Raw genomic sequence first — 23,297 nt, forward strand, 5'->3', positions numbered from 1 at the left:
GCCCCTATCATCCTCTCTCCTTATCCATGTATAGATCACTATTGTTTACTCTGTTCTCCCCTATTACAGATTTGTTGCTTTTCTATTCAACCTCTAACTCCAACACCTGAAGTACCCTTTGACCTGGAACACTATCCCCATTCCCCATCCCCTTTCAGCCTTGTCTCACTGTGAGCTGCCACTAATGAAGTGTTATACCACTTTGATTGTTTTTTCAAGTGGGGTCTAATTCATGGTCTAATCTCAGCCCATGACTTTGCCCAGCAGCTACAAAACACTTTCCCTGACCCCCAAACTGCTCTCAGAAGACAGATTACCTCATTAGCTATGAAGCAATTTTCAGATTCAAACTACCTTGGGCTTGTTCGCAAAAGAATAGGACAAATATAGTATTTCTGTATGTGTATTTATTGGGAAGTGATTTTGTTATTATATTTATGTATCTGCGATAATGGAGAATGCTATTCAACTGACGGATAGATACTACAACCTCGAAACTTAGCCAGAGTCTCTTAGTACCTCAATAGTACCACATGGCAATAACCTTTCTTTCATTTTTTGCATAGATCCAGTAAAATGGGGTAGCTTATTGGAAGAGTTCCCATTACTCAGGAATAAGAACTCCAATACTTAAGTGTTGCATTTGGATTCTAAACACTGAATAGTTTTGTATTAGTTTGACTAGCTTCAGTTGCTCTGAGATTGACCATACGCCCCTAAATTTGGCTCCCATTGATGGTACCTTGTGAGGCTTCATGCCACCCTGATAATGACTTGAAATCAGGGAAACCTTTGTGACACCCTGGCATCAACTTAGGATATAAGAGAGCCCAAAGGTTCTCATGTTTAACAGAGACAGCCACTAACAGGAAGAAGATAAGTTAAAGGGAGCATTTTACTATCCTTGGGAACTAGAAGAATGACCATTCCGAATTAGGCAAACTAAAAGACTTGGCTGAAGGGTGCAGTTGGAAGTTAAGAGCAAATCCTTCCTTGGAAAGGCTACCCTGCTCTTTATCTAGGTTACAAATTTTTTTTTTTGTATTTTTCCAAGCTATTACTGTGCTTCTGCAAAATAATTTAAGCTCCAATTTGGGTTTCTTGCATTTTACTTATAAAAAAAAAAGCAAAAAAATTTTAGCCCATTTCAATATTTGTAATTTGTAAACAGAAAAGGGGGAAGAGTTAGATTACACCTTGTTCTATTAAATACAAAGACATTCCCCAGCTTTTTGCTTTTGCTTACTCTCAACCCTGTTAGCATGTAAAAGGCCCACCTAGATTAGATTAGCTGGAGGCAGGTTCTTTGACACTCTCTACCCTTCACCCTGGTTGTGGATTGAGCTAATAAAGAGTTAATAAATAAGTTAATAAAGAGATGTTGGTTTGGCGGGCTCAAGGCCAGGAGTTGGAAAACCCCATGACTCCATGTTCTTCACTCATATGCTTTGTTTGGAATATTACCCACTGTAACATTGTGCAGGCTCATTAATGTTCTCAGGTTGAATTATGGTGAGTGGAGCCTTTCACAGTGTTTTATTATTGTAGTCAATGAATTAGCTATTTTCCTCTCACTTCACACCTGATTGAGGAAAATACATAATACCACTTTAGACACAGAGGATTTTAGTACAAGCAGTGATTAAGAATAGCCATCAAATTAAAGATTCCTTACAAAATTCCCCTTCGAGTCTGTTCTCCTAACCAATGCAAATAGCAATACTGTGATCAACAGTAGGTTTGTTTTCAATTTATCTTAGTCTTCCAACTCTCTGTCATTCCCGAAACACAAAATAAAACTGCAATATCAAAGTAAAAGTTGCACTTGCAGAAAATCACAATAACCTAGCCTAGATGAATAAGCAGAAAATTCAGTGACAGATATTGTGAAAATGAGATCAGATTTCTGAAAGAAATGGCAAATCTCCAGATACTGAATTGAAGAGGTTATAACAAAAGTTGAAAAGTACCATCATAATAAAATTTAATAAAGTTAGAGAATCTCAGCTAAGGACAGAAGCATTTGTAGACTCAAATAAAATCACCATTTAATTTCTGGCATCCATGATCTTCTAGCGCTGCTATAAAAATACCCAGAGCATATGAATTAGAAGTCCCTGAGCTTGCCCAAATATGTCTCTGCAATCCCTCTGCAAATAAGCGAAAATGCAATGCCAATGAAAACAAAAAATCAAGAATAAGCTGATATGACTACATAAAACTTAAAAGCTTTTTCATAATAAAAGAAGCTTTCATAAAATAAAACAGGCACTCTAGCAATTTGCAGAAAATGTTTACACAGAAAATACTAACAAGGATTTAATACCTAAAACATAAATAATGAACAGAACACAGTAAGTAGTAACGAAAATACTGATAACCCATGAAATGAGTAAAATACTTTAATAAATTCTTAAACATAGAAACATATAAAAATGTTTTAATTACTTATTAGAAAAATTCTAATCAAATCACAAAGTGATATTGCCTAACACTAGGAAGTTTCAGTGAATAGAAGAGAAATGGATATATCAAAAGCATTACTAGAATCAAATATTGAGATGCTGAAATGATAGCACAGTGGTAGAGCATTTGCCTTGCACACGGCCAACCCAGACAGACCTGGGTTCAATTCCTGATATCCCATATTGTCCCCTGAGCCTGCCATGAGCGATTTCTGAATGCAGAACCAGGAGTTACCCCAAAACAAACAAACAAAAGGAACTAGTATTGATCAATATGTGAGAAAAAGGACCTGGTATTTTGTTAAAGGGAATGTAATGCAGTGTACCTACTATTTAAAAAAGTATGTCAATTTCAATTGTTTTTTTCCATCATTTATAGTTTTGCTATTGCTTTATAATGTTAATCATGTCTATAATTTTGTCCACAAGTTATTCTACCTCACCAACATGTACATGTATGTGTATGCATATATGCATGTATGTAAGTATATAAGTATACACACTTTTATGTAAACATGTAAATTTGGATTTCATAAGTCTATATTATAAAAATTAGTAATAAATCATTAAGAGTCAACAAGTAGCAAAAGAAAGAATTGCACATGGCAATGGTTGAATCGTATATCATAAATTTTGACACAAATATGCTTTATTCTCACTGAGATTGAAATAACTCTAATACAATTTGGCATACAAATTACAAGTGGTATTTTATTCATGCTCATTTATAGATCCATTTGATGTGCCTCACAAGTGTGTTTTATTTGATATCCATCTAATATGCCTTATAAGTATGCCTTACTGTCTGTTTTGATCTACAATTGGCAGTGCTTAAAGAGGAAGTCACAAATGAAGTACTTGGGTACCATAGTAGTGTGGGTCATCGCATCGATTGCATTACCCCAGATACACATGAATTAAGCAAGCATCGTAACCATTGTCTCATCACCCTAGTCCTTAAATTTCGTATTTTGGGGTTGAAAGTCATATTGTGTATGAGCTTAGTTATTTTAAATCTTTTGGATATTGATACATATATATTATGATCTCATTAAAAATAAACTGAATTATTGACTGGATAGATAGAATAGTGTTTTGGCCCTTGAATGAGTGCAGTAATTACAGTCTTATTCTTGTTACTAAATAATGGCTTCCTGAGCACTGCCTTGGTTGATCACTAAGCACAGAACCAGAAGTAAGCAGAGCTAGGAATGATCATTTAGCACAGCTACGTTTGGATCCAAACCTCTATAAACACACACACACACACACACACACACACACACACACACACACACACACACACATACACACACACACACACACACGAAAGAGATTAATATTTTTACTGCGGAAGCAAGTATTCTATAAATACCATTAAGCTAGTATTTTACTTATTGGTTCTGTTTTTAAAATTCCAGTTAATTGTTAGTATACCTGATTCCATTGGGAATCCATTGCATTTATCCTACTGTCACTGTAGAGCCATGTTCTAAATCCAGTAACTAAAAATGTACATTTTAATCAGCGAATTTGTTTCTTTTGCATTCCATTTCATTGGTGACTTGATATCTTACTCTATATTGTTTGATTCTTAAACTTTCTCTTTGGTTTAGACTTTATAACTCAAACATATATTTATGAGAATCCACACATAAGCAGCAATTAATCTAAAAATTGAAATAAAGGATTTTTTCTTTTTTTGATCATTTCACCCATTTCTTTAGTGCTAAAGCTATAATGAAATATTGTCATATAACAAATACTGTCTCTTCATAATGGTCTTGTATTTGTGTTGTATCCTTCCATAAACACAGATATATATTATCCTTATATATATATATGTATATATATATATATTCCATCTGCAATGTAATCTATTACGGAATATTGTGTGGAATCTATGTAGAACCTAAGGATAAGCATGGCTAAGGAATTTTGATGAGTTATAATTACAATATTCTAATATTTAAAGCTTTATATTGAGGTTTAAGTGGCAAATGGAAGCCATTTACTTCTATGTTTAAGTAAGGACAAGCTGAGACTAGCAACAATGAAACTACTACATAGAGGATTCTTTCCAATGTCACAATAGTCTTATCATCTGGATAATTTTATTTCTATTCCAAAAACTCTGCTTAAATCTGAATGTTTTCTATTCTACTTTCATAGATTTTCTCCATCCTAATTTTGAAAAGAATTACATAATCCTGTCTGAAAACTCAAGATGTTTTGTTTTCGTTAAATGTAAATTAGTAAGAAGTCTCCAAATTCATCTCTAGTAGCATCTATCCCTGTACAATCTTTCTGCTTGTATATGGACAGAGGTGGAATAATGTGAAAGGACAAATAATATATTATGTAAGACTCTTAGAATAAAATATAGTTCATTTTTCTGGTGACATTTGGAAGTTTTGGGATTGGTGGGACTCTGGTCATCATATGTGGTATTTGGAAATAAACTTGGGACCACATTTTATATGCTCTGGTGTCTGTTCTAACTATAAAACGGAAACTATGAATTTTTACAGAACATATATGAGACATCATTTAGTCATAGTCAATTAGTTTTTTCTTCAGCTAACCTCACTCAACAACTTCAGGTGATTGAATTATGCTGACAAGCTTGTAAGAAAACCTTGATCCAGATATGGTTGCAGTTTCTGACAGAAAACAACTTGGTTTTAGCCTGGCAATTATTCAACAATGGCAGACCACTTAACCTCAGAAAAAGTGAAACAATAAATTTGCAGTGTTTTAATTTTTTCACTGTATGATGTTATGGAGTATAGCAACAACAAAATAAAAAGAATTCTGTATTATTTTCTGTACGTGCTATTATTTTCTCTTAAAGACTTTTCTAAAAGTTAAACTACTAATTTCTCATTTTAAAACTACTCATTTTAAAGTTGCCATATTGCAAAGAAAATCATGTGAATATACACATCTAGTGCCTCAAAAATCTAAAAAATATATATACAATGAGTAGAGACAGTGATTTTTAATACCCTCTCTAATTAACATTTATTTTTCTAACTTAATTTTTTTTTGTAATTTTGTTTTGAAACCAAATCCTGGCATTGCATAGGGCTTAGTCCTGGCTTGAGGGATACGTCTGGTGGGTATTGGGGGATTATCCAAGATGGCAGCAGCCCATTCTCGAGTTCCTTTGACTTGATGATATATGCTCATTTTATTCACATAGCAGTCAACTACACATTTTCACTATTTTACATATGATCTGTGGTTTATGCTTTTTAAAAATTCATCTTATAATGTCCTAATTCAAATGTAGGCTAACAAAATTGGCAAAAGCTATTCTTTGGAAAAAACTCAGCAAATTTAGGTGACAGGTGTAGCAAATGCATGACTAATTCAGCGGGTAGAAGATTGAAAAGCTAAATCCAGTTGGCCTATGAGATATCACCATTACATTTAATTCAGACAGCAAAGCCCTTAGAATCACCTTTCATTAGCAACATGCTTTGGAACTGATATACATTTGAATATGTGGCAAAGCAATTTGTCAGAGATCAAAATCTTTTTTCTTCTTTTCCATGGAGCAATTTAAAACTTTCTAGAATGTTTATATTCATTAACTTCACTCCATAGGTATAATATCGCTGCATAGTAAATTGGGGAAACTGAATACAGTATTTAATGAGGAACATTATCACACTACAAATTAAATTACAGCTAAATAAGCTTAACTGGAAAAAAAATAGGTACATGTTTACTATGGCAAAAGTGTAAACTCAAATATTTTTTGTTGTTTTGAAAATATATATATATATTTATATCAGTTGTAATCATTCTTAGTTTTCTTGAATAATACTAAATAATTTGAAATATACTTGTAATACTTTTTTTTTTGTATTTTGGTTTTTGGGCCACACAAGTGGCACTCAGGGGTTACTCCAGGCTCTGCGCTCAGAAATTGTCCCTGGCAGTCTCAAGGACCACTGGGGTGCCAGAGATCTAACCCGGATCCATCCCTGGTTGGCTGTTTGCAAGGCAAATGTCCTACCTTTGTGATATCTTTCTGCCCCCCCCCAGTAATAATTTTTAGAATTAACATTTTAGGTGAAAAATATGTAATATTGACCTAGGATTTGTGCAAAAACCAAGATTCCTAATTACAAGATTACTAATTCCTACAACAAATGTGATGGAACAGATCTTCTAGAACCATAAAAATAAGACTCTGTCCTAGATGTTGTACTATGACCTATTGAAATACCAAGATCTATAGCTACAGAGGAAGGATTTTTGCCATCCACAACTGAGAGGAAAACTCCCTGGCACCAAAAAATAAAGACCTCGGGGTTCAAGAATGAGAGTGTATGGAGCCTTTAGTTGCTCCCATGACAATATGCTTCAAGGGTGGAAAAACACTTCTATCTTCTAGTCCGAGGGAATTCCCAGTAACTTCCCCAATACTTATTGGGTTATACAAAAAAAAGGCACAACAAAACAAAACAAAACAAAACAACAATAAAACACAAAGCCTTGCCAAACTAGAACTTCTCTTTTGTTTTTCCTTTTCTTTCTTGTGGTTGTGGTTTTGGTGATGATTTTTGTTGTTGTTGTTGTTGCTGTTGCTGCTCTATCCCCTATCTCATAGGGTTCCCCAAGCCAGGTGTTATTTCAGAGCCAGGAGTAACCTCTGAGCATCATCAGTGTGATCCAAAGGCCAAAAAAAAAATCATTCTAAAAAAATTTTATATTTGCTAAACCTAAAATAAATATATAACTTTAAGTAGTAAACTTTTTTTTAACAATTTTATTGCATTTACTGCCATTGCTTTATTTATAAAAGATAAATTTTGACATAGAACCAACACAGTTCTCCGCAACACTCCAGGAACCAATCTTCCTCTGGGACATTTTTAATACTCTTCTGAAACCAACATGTGCTGGTTTTGATATGACATCCTGACAATGAGGAAATGGCAACAACTTGGTCTAAGACAGCGCTTCTCAAATAGTGGGGCGTGTTTGACCTCGGCAAACATTGTCAAAACAAGCTAAGCCCGATTTTATGTCTCTGTATGTCTATTTACAGTCACGTGGGGGGGGCGAAAAATGAAAAATGTTTGCTTCTTCCTAGGGGGGCATGACAGAAAATAATTGAAAAGCTCTGGTCTAAGAGTATCCTCCTAAGGATAAGATGAAATCAGAAGAATTGTCATCCTTTGATCTGTGCAAAAGTCAAGTTCAATATTTACAGAAGTCTAACTGATAACCATGACTGAGCAGAACTTATCCTGGGACCAATAAAAAAGACCCTAGTCTAGGTGTTGGCCTATGAGCTGTACAACAACCAAGATCTCTAATTCCAGAGGTCTGACTGAGACAACTGCAACTGAGCAGATCTTCTGGAAACATAAAGAAGGACTCTATCCTACGCTTCATCCTAGGATCTGGGCAAAAACCAAGACCACCAACTACAGAAGACTGATTAAAACAACAGTGATGGAACAGAACTCCTAGAACCATAAAGATTCCATCCTAGGTTCCATACTTGGACCTGTGCAGATACCAAGATCTTTAGGTACAGAGGCATGATTTTACTATCTATGTCGAAGTGGAAATTTTCCGGACACCACAAAAAGACCTATGGGAGAGTAAAAGAACATGTATGGAGACTGTAGTTATTCCCATGACTGTATACTTGAAGGGCGGAGAAACCCTGTATCTCTTAGGCCAAGGGAATTATCTTTCTAATCTCCCCATATTTACTGTGCCTATGCAAGAAAATAAAAGAGAAAAACACAAATTAAAATTTTTCTTTTGCTTATGTTGTTGTTGTTTGTTGGTCCCCTCATGAGTTGTGTGTGCTTTGTTTTGTTTTTATTTCAGGACTGTTGTTATTGTGTGGTTGTTGTTTTTATTGCTGTGGTGCTTTTTGAATTTTGTTTGATTTTTTTATTTTTTTGTATTGTTGTTATGTTTTTCTTCCTTTTTCCCTTTCTTCTCTTAAATTGATATTTATAGCCTCTAGAAGGACTCTTCCCAATTTTTTGCTTCTTTAATTTTTGCCCCATTTTATTTATTTATTTTCTTTTCTTCAAACAGAACCACATAACTTGAACCATCTTGTTCTGCCTCACAAATTGAGGGAGAAATAATGGAGGGTACCAAGACCAGTGATATGAACATTAAGTAAAAATAAAAAAATGATCAGACTTAAACACCAAATCCAAAGCCAATGACAACAGAATCAGTACTCAATCTATAACATGCTAGATACAGAGGGGACAACTTACACTAGCACCCAGGGGGGGGGGGGCAATGAAAGGCATGCATGCTGGGAACAGGTGTGGAGAGAGGACAACATTGGTGGGAATACACCTGATTCAATGTTGCTATGTACCTAAAATATTACTGTGAAAGATTCATAATCCACTTTGGTCAAAATAAAAATAAAAAAAGATAAATTTTGAAATAATCAATTTAAGCATTGTGGAAGGCCTAATATTCTCAATTTCTGTTCATTTATTCCATGCATTTTTCTAACATTTTACTTAGTCTCTATTGACTCATAAAATATAATTAAATGATGTCAAATACCCTTGTTTTGGATAAAATGTTTCAGGGAGCTGTATATTTTAATTTCTGGTTTCATATTCAAGAAAATTAAGACTATTCTTGAGTGTGATCAAGATACAACAAAGATATTCTGAATATTACATGGCTTTTAGATTATTTTATTATTTTAAATGTTGTTTATTTTAAAATGCTTCTTAAAAATATTCCATATAGAGCACAAGAACATTATATAAAAGAAAAATATAGAGATATAATTTTGAAACTTAAAAACAGCTATTCCTAGAATAGTCATTAGAGAAAACAGGAAATGTAAAATTTCATGCAAAATTTTTGAAGGCGACCATAATACTAAGAATAATTTACTGTAAAATAATTGTTTTAAAGCTTTATAATTGTAAAAAGAATAAAATGCATTTATCTAACTTTTTTTTTTTTTTGCCATATCCAGCAGCGCTCAGGGAGTACAAATTGCTCTGTATTAGTGGCTTATTTCTAGCAGGGCTCTGTGGATCTTCGAGGCTGCTGAAGTCCATAACCTGATTGATCACATGCAGTGCAAGAGACCACCTGCTCTATTTTGCTCCAGTTCCACTATCTAGTATTTTGCAAAAGTTTGACTTTTCTAAGTAACACTCATCCAATTATTTAGCACCATTTCTATACTTCTTGAGATAGTTTCTCCGATATGAAAAGCATTCTATAAATTCTTTGAAAAGAAATTGTCATTCCTTACATGTTTGTTAGAGTTGCTTAATATACAAAAAAGTGACTGTAAGGTAAATACATATGTACATGCAAATATGCATCAAGAGATGGAATACAATTCAATATTTATGCAAAATTCCAAAGCATAAAGAAAAATGACTTTTTATAAATAGTATGACATAAAATATAACAAGCTTCAAAGGTATCCAAATGTACATTTAACTAAAGTTGCAATATACCTTGTACTGGTGATATTTTGAAAAATTAATAGATATTTTAAAAATTCTTAAAGTTATACCCACATTTTGAAACACAATGGCTATTTTTATAAACCACTTGAAATTTATTTAAGGATTAAAATTTTGTCAGTTTTTTAGAGGATAATCTATCTTTACTTTAATTAGCTGCTATTAAGAGTTAACTCTATTTAAATATGAAATTATTTCTATTCACTAAGATAAGGCCATAAAATCTCTAGCTTAATATTAATCAAATTAATGAAAATAATAAAATGCTTATATTAAATATAAAAATCATTTTTCTAATTAAATTTTGGTATATAAAGATAAGATAAAATTGTCAAAATGTATATGTAATTATAGGAAATAATGTACTACTTGTTTTATCTTATATATTTAAATGTATAATATCAGTTTTATAAAACCCTTGCATTAAATGTGAGGTATGCAAAACACCTTAAATATTAAATTTAAAATGATTTTATTGTTAAAGAAATCAAAGCTAATTGTTCTTACATTTTCTGATTCTTGCCCCTTTTCTTTTTGTTCTAAAACAAATTGGCCTACAGTAATAAACAATGTGTTATTTATTAGCTATAAAACATTTTAAAACATTATTAGCTATAAAACATACTTGAGCATGAACAATGTTATGAAAAATAATCCCAAGAAATAAACTATAACATATGATGTGTTTTTCATATCATAAGCCACACTTCCCCCAAGAAAAGTTGCGTCTTCTGGAGTAATTGCTGCCTGGAGCTAAAGCCTGAGTACTGGGGAGGAGAGGGTCTAAAAACTATATGCATCTTGTTTTCATGTGATAATTGCACTAGTTCACTGTCACTGTGTATCTTAAATATAACTGAGAAAGACTTGTAATTTAATAAAAGCAAAATTTTAAATATTAAAAAGTAACAAATAGAAACTATGTGCATCTTATGGTCAGGTGCATCTTATAAAGCAGAAATACTGTAATTTCTAGTTCAGAAATTAGATGTGAAAGTCACATTAATGTGGTAACTATATTCTCTCTACATTTTTAGGTTCTCTAAATATTTTTGTATGAGTCTTGCTTTACTAAGCTAAACAACAAATACAAATTATATTGGGTATCTGAAATCATGTTTTATGTCATCACTCTCAGAATAACAACAGTGGCAAGAGAAAATCTTAACCTCACTTCATCTCATTCAACTACTTATCTCTGAAACGCATGGACATAGGCATGAACATAAAAACAGGGAAAAGAGAGAGTTATAAAGGAAGACAATGAAGAAAACAAAAGTTAAGGAAAATCTGCTGTCTCAGAAGAGTGTACAATATAGATTCTCACCAAAATCATAGATGATAACAACCACTTCCCAGGTTGAAACATGAAGTATAGAAAAAGATATATGCCAGCAACGCAATATATTGTGAAATTTTTGCAAGTATTGTGAAGGAAAGATATGTTGAGAAAATTAAAAGTGAAATCAAGAGGACAAAATGTGAAGCAAATGGAGTGTAAAGGGTCCCCCAAAGGAAGAATATATCAAAAAGTGGTGAAATTGTGCTTGTACCCTGGTGGACACATTGACTACAGTAAAAAAGTAGAGGAGGTGTGTTGAACTTTTGTGATACATATGTTTATGTCAAAATCCATTGTGAATGTGAAACTACTATGCAAGATATTTTTTCTTTAAAATAGATTTACTCTGCCTTAGGAATATCACTAAGTAAAGTAGGTGTTTATTCAATACATATTTTTAATTGAGGCACTAATTAACCATACCTATAAAAATAATTTTAAAAATAATCTAAAATTTGGGCCAGAAAGCTAGATGAAGTTACAGCATTTGCCTTGCATGCAGGACTGTGGATCTAATCCCAGCATTCCATATGGTCCCCTGAGGCTGCCAGGAGAGATTTCTGAACATAAAGCCAGGAGTAGCCCCCCTGAGCGCTGCCGGGTGTGACCCCAAAACCAAAAATAAATAAATAAATAAATAAAATAAAAATAATCTAAAATTTATGGAGCTGTAGTGATAGCACAGAGAAAGGGCGTTTGCCTTGCAAGCTACTGATTCGGGACAGACCCTGTGCAATACCCAGCATTCAATATGGTCCCCTGAGCCTGCCATGAGCGATTTCTGAGCAGAAAGCCATGAGTAACTCTTGCATGCTGTTTGATGTGGCCAACATATACAAAAAAATAAAATCTAAAATTTTATTAAAGCACTGTGTTGACAAATTTATTCATATTTGAATTTCTACATACTATATTTCAGTAACAACCCCACTAGTGTTAACTTCCCTCCACTGGGTTCCTATCCTCCATCACCTTTTCTATCTCCTTCTCAGCCTCCACTCTCTTACGGAGCAGACTCAGTTTCCCTTCAATATCTGTTATTAGAAGGGGCGAAAGTGAGAGTACAAGGGTATACAGTGCTTACCTTACTGCTGGCCCTCCTGAATCCTCAGTATCCATATGGTCCCACGAGCCCTGCCCGGAATGATTTGTGAGTGCAGAGCAATTGTTCTCTGAAAATCACCAGGTGTGGTCCTACCTCCTCCCAACCAAATGCCAGGTATCACTGGCCAAATTTGTATAAATCACATGAAGTAGACTCCTCTTTAATATGTTCTAAAATACATTTTCTCTTGACATTTATTAGCTACTTCCCTAAATATAATTTATGTATGTTTATATGACTTATAATATTTGACCTATGAATGAGAAAGAATAATAACATAATGTAACTTTGAATTTCCCAAAGTTAGTTTTCTCAGAATTTCTTCAAGTAAATAAATGAGTTTAGATTACTTTCCAGAACATATCATATTTAGTATCTTGCATTTTAGAGACCTAGTGTAGTAACAGATATTTCAAATCATTAAATAAGAAAAAAACTAAAAACAAACAATATTAAAAATTGTGGGACATAATGTTTATACCAACGTATTGTAGACATGATAGGCTCTAGGATGTATTATATTTGATATTGCTGCCTTTCTTGTCTAATCATCATAAATAAATAGTAGTTCTAATAAGAAGAAAACAATTTGTTAATGCTACAAGTTCAATGACAAATTAAAGGCCATTAATAACTGAAAATTAACATCACAAGCAATGGTTAGAAAAAGAGTTCCATGGGACAACACGGGAATTATGAATATGAGTCTGTGAGAAAACTAATCCTGTTTATCTGAGTATGTGCGCCATGCTTTTGTGTGTGTGTGTGTGTTTGTGTGTGTGTGTGTCCGTGTGTGTGTGTGTGCGATCTATGGTGACTGATCAATTCAAGAGTCACCATATACTCTCCTTTGAACCTGCCAGGAGTGGTTCCAAGACTCAAAACACCAGTAGGTAGGGCCCCAAACAAATAAAACAGTAAACAGAGGAGGGGAGAAGAGAGGAGGGGCCAGGAGATGAGGGGAGGGGAGAGAAGAGGAAAGGAGGGGAAAAGTGAGAGAGAAGAAAGGAGGGGAGGAGGGAGGAAAGAAGAAAAGGAAGTGAAGGGAGGTGAAGCAATAAAAGAGAAGAGAAAGAAAGGAAAGAAGGGGAAGGAAGGGAAAGGAAGTTTTAGAAAAGGAAAGGGAAGGGAAGAAGAGAAGAAAAAGGAAGGGAAGGGAAGAAAAGAAGAAAAGGGAATGGAAGGATAAAAAGGGGGAAAGGAAGGGTAGAAAAGGAAAGGGCAAGAAGAGTAGACAAGAAAAGGAAAGGAATGGGAAGAAGAGAATAAAAGGGGAGGGAAGTAAAAGAAGGGAAGAAGAGAATAAAAGGGAACACAAGTAAAAATGGAAAGGAAATGTAGAAAAGGATAGGGAAAGGAAAGGTAGAAAAGAAAAGGGAAGGGATGGGTAGAAGAGAAGAAAAGAGAAGGGAAAGGAAGGATAAAATGGGAAACAAAGGAGGGAAAGGGAAGAAGAAAATAAAGGGAAAGGAAAGGAAGGGTAAATAACAGAAGGGAAGGGAAGGAGAAGGTAGGGTAGGGTAGGGAAGTGAAGGGAAGGGGAGGGGAGGGGAGGGGAAGGAACTGTAGTTATATTTACCTGCCCTGCCACTGTGTTTGCCTTCACGAAATTCACTTGGAGACATTTTGAGACAGAACCCTTTGGAGTAGGGGCTTTGTCAAATCAATATTATATGACAGATTGCTCCATAGATGCTATATCTGGGATATGAAAGCAGCGTTTTATTTTATCTGCTTTATGAAATGTCTTTCTATTTCTCCTCACTGTTATTAGGTTAAAAATACCACAAACAGCTTTTCTCCAAAATAGTTCACAATTTGGTTTCTAGACCCACATATATTAAACTTGCTGCTGTACCGTTTGAAGACTGTCTTAGCAATCGAAGGGAACAATGTAAGAAACTTTTTGCCAAAGATCACCACATATTTCTGTTATAATTTTCTTAATGTACTGATTAAGTTCTTGAGCACGATATTAAAGAAAGAAAAGAGAAGAAAATTGGGGGGGGGAGGAAAGAAAAGAAAAGGAAAAGGAATTAAAATAAAATAAAATTCCATGACCATTATCTTTGTAATATTTTCTGTTGTCAAATTAATTTTTCTTTAGGCTAAAGTCTTCAGTTTCATTAAACTGATATCCAACAGAGTGCCATGCTACTGGATCAGACAATAATTAATTTTACATCTAACCCAATTGAAAATGCATAACTAATAAAGCACTCTATTTAATTTTTGATGTAGCTCTCTTCTTTTTAGCATCAGGACATCACAAGAAACAGGGATCTCTTTATCCAAATATAATACAACCTTTCTTTATATTGATAATCACATAGTCACTATGTTGGCTTTAAAGAAGGATCCCCTAACCAGCTTCTGTTGTTTATCTTTTGAAATTTTGGGAAGATTTTGGTTTAATTGTCCAGGAATTTTTCATCTGATGATCACATGAATTGCTATAAGCAGTCATATGACACTGGGCATAGTAATGGTTATTCATTCATATGATTTCTTCTCTATATTAAATCCTTATCCCATGTTATATAAAGTCAAAATTATTTTATCTTTCTTTTTTCAATGGTGATCTCATTTTCAATTTCATCCTTTGATTTAGCAATAATACTTATTTTTATGTGCTCAGAAATTGCTCCGGTATACTTAATTTTTTATATGTTAACAGTTTTGGTATATTCTTTCCAATATTCCCCTCAGTATACTGATTATCATACATATACTAGATATTATTATATTTAGTTGGATAAAATTTGGTTGACTTAATTATCATATCTTCAGATAACCTTGTTGGGTGCTATATTAGTATCCTAGATTTAGAATTAACTATGTTGATGCTAGATTGCACTTTTTATGTATTTTTTTAGAAGTTACATTAGAAATAACATTGCTTTGGCTTTTGTTTTCTGCTTGCTTAACGAAGTTAACTATTGTAACCATGGTTTTGCTGTGAGCCTAAGTGCAGGCCACACTTTTGAGGTAAAAAGACTAAGCCCAGACAACAACCAGTAAGTCCCCTTAAGGTAAATGCCAGAATTACAACCACTCCTAGCCCAACCTTGTACTAAGGACAAATAATTCCAAAGCTCAACTACCTTGAGATTAAGTAAGCTTAGTGATGATTGGCAGAAAAATCATGATAAAATTTAACTCCTGACTGTGAGCATAGCAACCTACCATATTTTTCCTACCCTAAGACACACATTTTTTACCCCAGAAGTGTGTCTTTTGGAGCAAATGCCACCTGGAGCTGAAGCCTGAATGTAGGGGAGCAGAACATCTAAAAACTATGTGCTTCTTATGGTCAGGTGCATCTTATAGAGCAAAAAAAAAAAAAAGGTAATTCATAATTCCCCAGGGCAGGAGACAAGGATTATCTCAGTATCAGGACATGGGTATTGACATCTGCTGCTCACATGTGCTTATTTTGAGGCCATTGCTGGAATTTATCCCGTCACACCACCAGGGTGGGGGTGGGGCTGATGGGAAAATGCAGATTAAAATAACTGCATACCTGTGGAAAATTCCTGGGCAACTATATATTGTCAATTTTTAGTATTAAAAGCTTGATTGTTTGTCATTGGAGGTTCATGTTGAACCCCATCCCAAAGGGAAATTCTGGACCCCAGCCTGCTGGTTTAATAAAAACCTCGCTGTGTGGCTTGCATTACTGTATGCTCTTAGGTTTATTTTGGGGGGGGGGGGCTAAAGTTGAGATTAAATGTAAATAACTTAAGATAGTTTACTTCTTGTAAATTGCCATATATTTCATACCATTTGACACACTATTTTCCCCACAAATATGCGTCTTATGGAGCAACTGCCACCTGGAGCTGAAGCCCGAGTACAGGGGAGGGAACATCTAAAAATGATGTGTGTCTTATTGTTAGGTACATCTTATAAAGCAAAAAATATGGTAGTTTAGTACCTGTGTACCACTGAGAAAATACAGTGGCTAAAGTGCTTACTTTCCATATTTCTAACTCCACATAGATTCCCTAGTTGTATAGTGCCCTGAGCACTGCTGATGGCAGAGTGAAGGGTATCCTTCAAGCAATGCCAGCTATGTTCCAAACTCAATCCACACACAAAATAAAGTCATGCATTTAAATGCAGTTGAAATTTAAGCATTGTATCACTGAAGATTTTTAACACAAGATTTAAACATTTATTTTTTGCCAAAAATAGCTTAAAATTATTTTTTGACTAGTAATATTCATTCGGTGCAATAAAGGCTACAATTCACAAGACAATCTTATTCATTTACAATTTCCCCTATAATTTTGAAAAATACTATTGTTTCTAAATTTAGAAAATCATTTCTATTTCATAAATACTTCATACCTAATTTAATTAATTACATTTTTCTATGTGAACATGAATGTACTATTAGAAATAAAACATTGTGACTGAGAAGAATTCAAATATTTTGTTTGGCTCATTAAATAGTAAACTTGCTTAATTTTGATTAATGTAAATAGGAGTGGAAAAAGTTTACCACCATCAATAATTTAAGGACACCGTTTGTTCTTGTTCTAACTTGGGAGTATAGCTTTTCAGCAAATAAAGGGATTTAAAATTTTCAATCATAGATACTTCATTTTTGTTTTTCTTTTGGTTTTTGGACCACACCCAAGACGCTCAGGGGTTACTCCTGAGTTTCCACTCAGAAATCTCTCCTGGCTTGGGGGACCATATGGGATGTAAGGGAATTGAACAGCAGTCAGTCCTAGGCTAGCGCAGGCAAGGCAGATGCCTTTATGGCTTGCGCCACTGCTCTGGTCCAGTACTTTTTTAAGTATAGATGATCTATTCTAAGTTTTTCTTCTAATGTATAAGATACAACTTTAAAATTTAGCAACAACCAAAAAGATACTATAGTACAGTAAATTCTAGATAAGATCCAGAAGGTAATATCAATATTTTTATTAAAATGGTATGTCAGCATTTCTTTTTTTTTTTTTTTTTTTTTTTGGTTTTTGGGCCACACCCGGTGACGCTCAGGGGTTACTCCTGGCTATGCGCTCAGAAGTCGCTCCTGGCTTGGGGGACCATATGGGGCGCCGGGGGATCGAACCGCGGTCCGTCTCCTAGGCTAGCGCAGGTAAGGCAGGCACCTTACCTCGAGCGCCACCGCCCGGCCCCATGTCAGCATTTCTTAAGAATATGATGTTCTTCTACTTGCCATGCACATTTTACTTTTAAATAATATAAAATTTGCATGTAAATATAGTTACAATTAGTCATACATAGTATCTACTAAAAGCAAATTTTTGCATTCATTTAACATATCTTTCACAATAGTGAACTATCTTTATTAACTAAAATATTTACATTGTTCAGATATTTGTTTTTCTCACAATATCTATTTTTTTCTACCTGGAACCCACTTAGGAGAGAATGACATCCTTGTCTCTTTGCAACATTTTGTTCTTGGGCAGGCAGGGTGATTTGCTCACATCCAACACTCATGAAGGTTTGGTGGGGTCTGTGACAATCAGCCTCAATGTCAAATCCAAGGATATAAATACATTGCTGCTAGAACCCTGCAATGCCAAACAAAACTCAGGGGTGCTAAGGGGCTACCAGGGCTATCCCAGCTCTGACTGGGATATTACTGGTCTCCATTTTTTGGTCTGGAATGACAAATTATTCTAGGAGTAAACGGTTAGGATTCAAGTTGACACCGAAGTTGGCGCTGGGGTCAAAGATAATGCGAGATGCAAAAGGAAGTTTATTCCAATAGCCAAGGTCCAAGTTCCATTTTACCAGTGGAGGTGACAAGGGCCCCAATTTAAATTTCTTCAAGAAGTTTATATAGAGATTTACAGGCTTTAGCAACTCAAGCATTTCATTGGTTAATGCAGCAATGCAAAGATTTCATTCATTTGAAAGGACTCACATCATACTTAGGGTTGATATCTCAACTTATTTATTACTCAGGGGTTTCTTATTTAAGCTGAACAGGAATGGTTCTTCACAGAGTAGGTACATTTTGCTGTTTTTTTTTTCCTGGGCAAACACCCTCTACCTATGGGGAAGTTGAAGAGGGGAAAATATTTTACGGTGGGCTGGGGTGGGGGGAGACTTGGCCCAGGGCAGCTTCCTTTCTTTAGTTTTTCTTCTTAAAGAAAGTCTTTCATAAAATCCTTTACATTGATAATTTATTCAAATAGTGAGTTCTATTTTTTATTTTAAATAACAAATCTTTCACTGTAATATTTAAGGTACAGAGTGACAATGAGATATAAGCATTTATTCTATCTTTTATGCAACACTAAACTATTAGAGTTATTTAAGATGTTGATGAAGTGATTCACACTACTAATATATTAAATTCTGAAATAAAACATTCATGAATTTCATTTATTCTATAAATTTTCTTAGCAACTTCTATTATTTTAAAATAATGCAACTCTTTCAATTTCACTTAAGTAAGTTCAAATTTATGATGATATTCAAAGTAATATGTAGGCACATTAAACATAATTTATAAACCTTCAAATTTGTAATGTAAAATATGCTGAAAATTACCAGAGAATTTAGCCCATTATTATAATTATATTTTCTTGTACATTAAAATAACAATGAGCTATTACCTCACACCTGTGTTATTGGTCTACATAAAAAAGATCATAGGGGAAGCAAAAAAAAAAAAAAACCAACAAAATAAAAGGTCATGGATAACAAATGCTGGCATAAATAGAAGGAAAATAAATCTTTACTTGGATAAGTGTTGGTGAGAAATGTAAACTGGTTAAGCTTTATTTGAAAACTGAAAGGATTCGGGCCCAGAGAGATAGCACAGCGGCGTTTGCCTTGCAAGCAGCCAATCCAGGACCAAAGGTGGTTGTTTAGAATCCCAGTGTCCCATATGGTCCCCCGTGCCTGTCAGGAGCTATTTCTGAGCAGACATCCAGGAGTAACCCCATAGCACCGCCAGGTATGGCCCAAAAACAAAAAAAAAAAAGAAGAAAAGAAAAGAAAAGAAAAGAAAACCGAAAGGATTCCTCTTAAATTAGAATTTTATATAATCTAATAATTTGAATATTAGGATATATTCTCAAAGCCACAAATTTGAAATGATATACATAAGCCTAAGTTGTTTTTAGAACCTAGCTGTATTTTTCATTGCCAAAGTTCAAAAATAACCCAAGTACCCAAGAACAGATGATTGGATATAAAAAATGTGATTTTCCATATGATATCATATTTTCTTATGAATGAGTTAGTCAGAAGGAAACATGAAATGTTGTATTTATCCTGGATAGAGCTGACGTGAGTTCACTGAAGTTAGAAAACTAAATGGAAATACAGACAATGCCCCTCAAATATGATAAATAGTGATACAAATAACAGGAATAGACAAAAACAAAGGAAATATTTGGTTAAAAAAAAGATGGCAGAACTAAAATTACCATTGCACAGGAAAAGGATATTCAAGATGCATCTGATTCATATATTATAGTGGAAATATTGATAATAGGTGTTTATATATGTTAACATATCATTTGAAGCATAAAATAGCTTCGTATGAAAGATTTAGTCCAGTAAACCAGTTACCTCAAAGACATGAACGTAAATATATATTTTTACATATATAAGTTATATAATTTTGCATAAGTATATAATTTTAGAAAGAAATATTGCATTCATTATAAAATGATACAATTATTTCACAAATTTTATTGTACTAGTCCTAATATTTTATGTAGAGCTTACAAAAATGATCATTACAATCAAGTACATTTTTGAAATTAGGATATCAATTTTGTTTTTGTTCTTTGTTATTCTATTTTTAAATTTGGGTGGTGTAGGGACAGCTATCAATTCTCAGGATTTACTCCTAATTTCAGAGTAATACGGAAGTTCTGTATTCAGGAATACAGAATTATAGGATGGAACCCCATTTCCCTACCCAGTTGTACTGGCCCCTCCGATTTATTGTTGAATCTTGTTTTCACTTATCCACATAGTAAGAAAAGTAACAAAATGATTTATATAATTATTGATGATTAATTTTAAATAAAATAAAATGACAGCTCTAACTGAATTTTATGCTTTCTCCTCAACATATACTAAATAATTTTGCCAAAAAATATGCTTACAAAGAGCCAGAGTTGGGGCCGGAGAGATTGCACAGTGGTAAGGCATTTGCCTTACAGATAGCTGATTTGAACAGATGGTGGTTCGAATCCTGGTTTTCCATATGGTGTCCCCAGCTTGCCAGGAGCAACTTCTGAGCACAGAGCCAGGAGTAACCCCTGAGTACACTTGGTGTGACCCAAAAAAAAAAAAACACAAAAACAAAGAGCCATAGTGATAGGATAGCTGGTAGGACATTTTCCTAGCATGTAGTTGACCCAAGTTCTATCTCCAGCAACACATATGTCCTCTGAACTCCCCAGGAGTGATCCCTAAGAACGGAGCCAGGAACAACCCTTGAGCAATCCCATCTCCCCCAATATGCCTGCAAGAATTTGAGATCACTGCTATAAATACCTATCACATAGAACAATGACATACATAGTAATACAATAATATTTTAATTGGTGTATATAAATTACTCATCAACACTTAAAAAACAAAAATATTTCTATTGTATGTATGTATGAAATATATATGGAAGATTGTAATTTGCTCAGCATTGGCAGGGTTTTGCTTTCTCTTTGTTTTGTTCTCTCCTGTGGCCTTCCAACTCTCGTTCTGCAAGTTTGTCTCTAATTTTGTTTCTATTTCTCTATTTTTGTCTTAAAGTCTTCCTTACCCTCTTCATGTTTCCTTTACAATTTTGTAATGGTGGTTGATTATTTTTTCAGTTTGGACTAACTAGTTACTAATTGCTAAAACAATGTTTTAAACTTGGTTGCCATTCGCTTTTCAGCATAATAAGAATACCTGTGCTTTCTTCAGTTCTCTTTGGTGTGATGCTGTGATATGTAAGTCAAAATGTTTATCAGTCTCCATTGTTACAGGAGAAGTGTCCACAGTCCAAAATCAAGCTGCTTGAAAAAGAATTATTTGGAATGTTATTTTAAGTGTCCTATTTTCCAGGCTAAACACAATAATTTGTCTTTGTGACATGATTTATGGACTCTTCAATCCTCAGCCACCATCTTACTAAGGTTTTATAATTACATTCATCTGGTGTGATAAAATAGTAAAGAACCTTTTGATGAGGAGACTAAATTAAGAAATATATCAAGTTTATGAAGAGAAAAATGTGATATTGTAAAATGTCAAACTCATTCTCATCATATAAAACTAGACTCCCTATTAAATAATTTCAAAATTGAGGGCCGAGGACAAGTGAATACTATGAACACAATGTAATTTTTAAAGTAAAAGACAATAAGTATATATGAAATTTCTCTCAATGTTTTCGAATGTAAAATATGTTCTTTTAGCATTTGAATTTCAGTTGAATGATATATAAGACTATATGAGATTATAAAAATATATCTAAAAGCGTATAAATTTCCATTAATAATGCTAGAATATAAACTATTGGGGCCAGAGAGGTAGTACTTTGGACAAAATACTTGTCTTACATGGAACAAACACAGGCTCCATCACTGAGAACTTTGTATGGAACTCTGAATACGCTAGAATGATATTTGAGCACAGAGTAAGAACTAATCACAGAACTCATTGAATGTGGCACCAATCTTATATATATATGTATGTACATATATACATACATAATAACATATATGTATGAATGTGTATATGTACAATTTGAAGTGTACATATATGTGTATGCATGTTATACATATATGTGGCTTCTGCCCCATGTCTTAAATACATATTTATGCCCTCCATATTCTAATAATTTACTACTGTAATTGATTTATCATTTAATGTCTCCTCCATACTTACTTATTCTTATTTTCTTTTTATTTATTCTCTTGCTAGGGCATTCTTTCTGTCTCATAGTTTTATAGATTCATATATTTCAGAGTTTCTCACATTTAGCTGTCTGAGGCATCACCTAACAACAATTCTCCAATGTGTAGTGCAAAATGTACTTTTTTTCAGTGATTCTCTTCTCCATAACAAGATTGACAATCCTCTTATTGTCAAGCCCTATGCTTAAATAATCACTCACAGTCACTCAGATACGTTCCTTTCTTCTCGTGTAATAGCCAAATCTGACAGTGAATTCTATTTCCTATATCTGATACAGCAACACTTAGACGTAACTCTTCTTTCAAATTACACAGCTAACAATGAGTTTCAGCTTGATCTCCAAAACATGAATTTGAAAGTTATATGACTGGATTTCAATAAAGAAGGTGTCAAATTTTAACTGTGCTGCACCACGAATGTTAACTTTCTGCAATTTTTGTCTTTTTTTTTTTTTGCCATTTTTCTTTATCCACAATCATGGGCAGTGATAAAAACTTGTCTCATTGTAATCAGAGCTCTTCAAATGTTAGTTTACATAGTATTTGTAAAACAATAATATATAGTAACTAGTTGTGGGTTATGTAACAAAAATAAAATTCTCAAAATAATAACTTTCAACATAATATTAATATGCAATGTCTATTATCCACTTATTAAAAGCAACTTAATATTTACTTATATAATTTTATTATTTTAATAAATAACAGAGGCACAATATTTATTAGGAGATAAAAAATATTCTAATAGAAGAGGGAGTTCAAATAGTCTTAACCAGAAAGTTTCATAGAGAGAAAAAGGTAAGATTTATATAAGAGGGCAAGGAAATCATCTATTTCCATATGTATGAGAAAGAGAAATAATGTAAAAAAGACCTAGAAAAATGTTTTTGTATTTCCTGTGAACAACAATGGAAATAGATGTTTTAAATAAATGTCTTAGGTCATACAAATAATAATGTCAAC

The sequence above is a fragment of the Suncus etruscus genome, chromosome 7, assembly GCF_024139225.1.
Source record: "Suncus etruscus isolate mSunEtr1 chromosome 7, mSunEtr1.pri.cur, whole genome shotgun sequence".
Taxonomy (NCBI): domain Eukaryota; kingdom Metazoa; phylum Chordata; class Mammalia; order Eulipotyphla; family Soricidae; genus Suncus; species Suncus etruscus.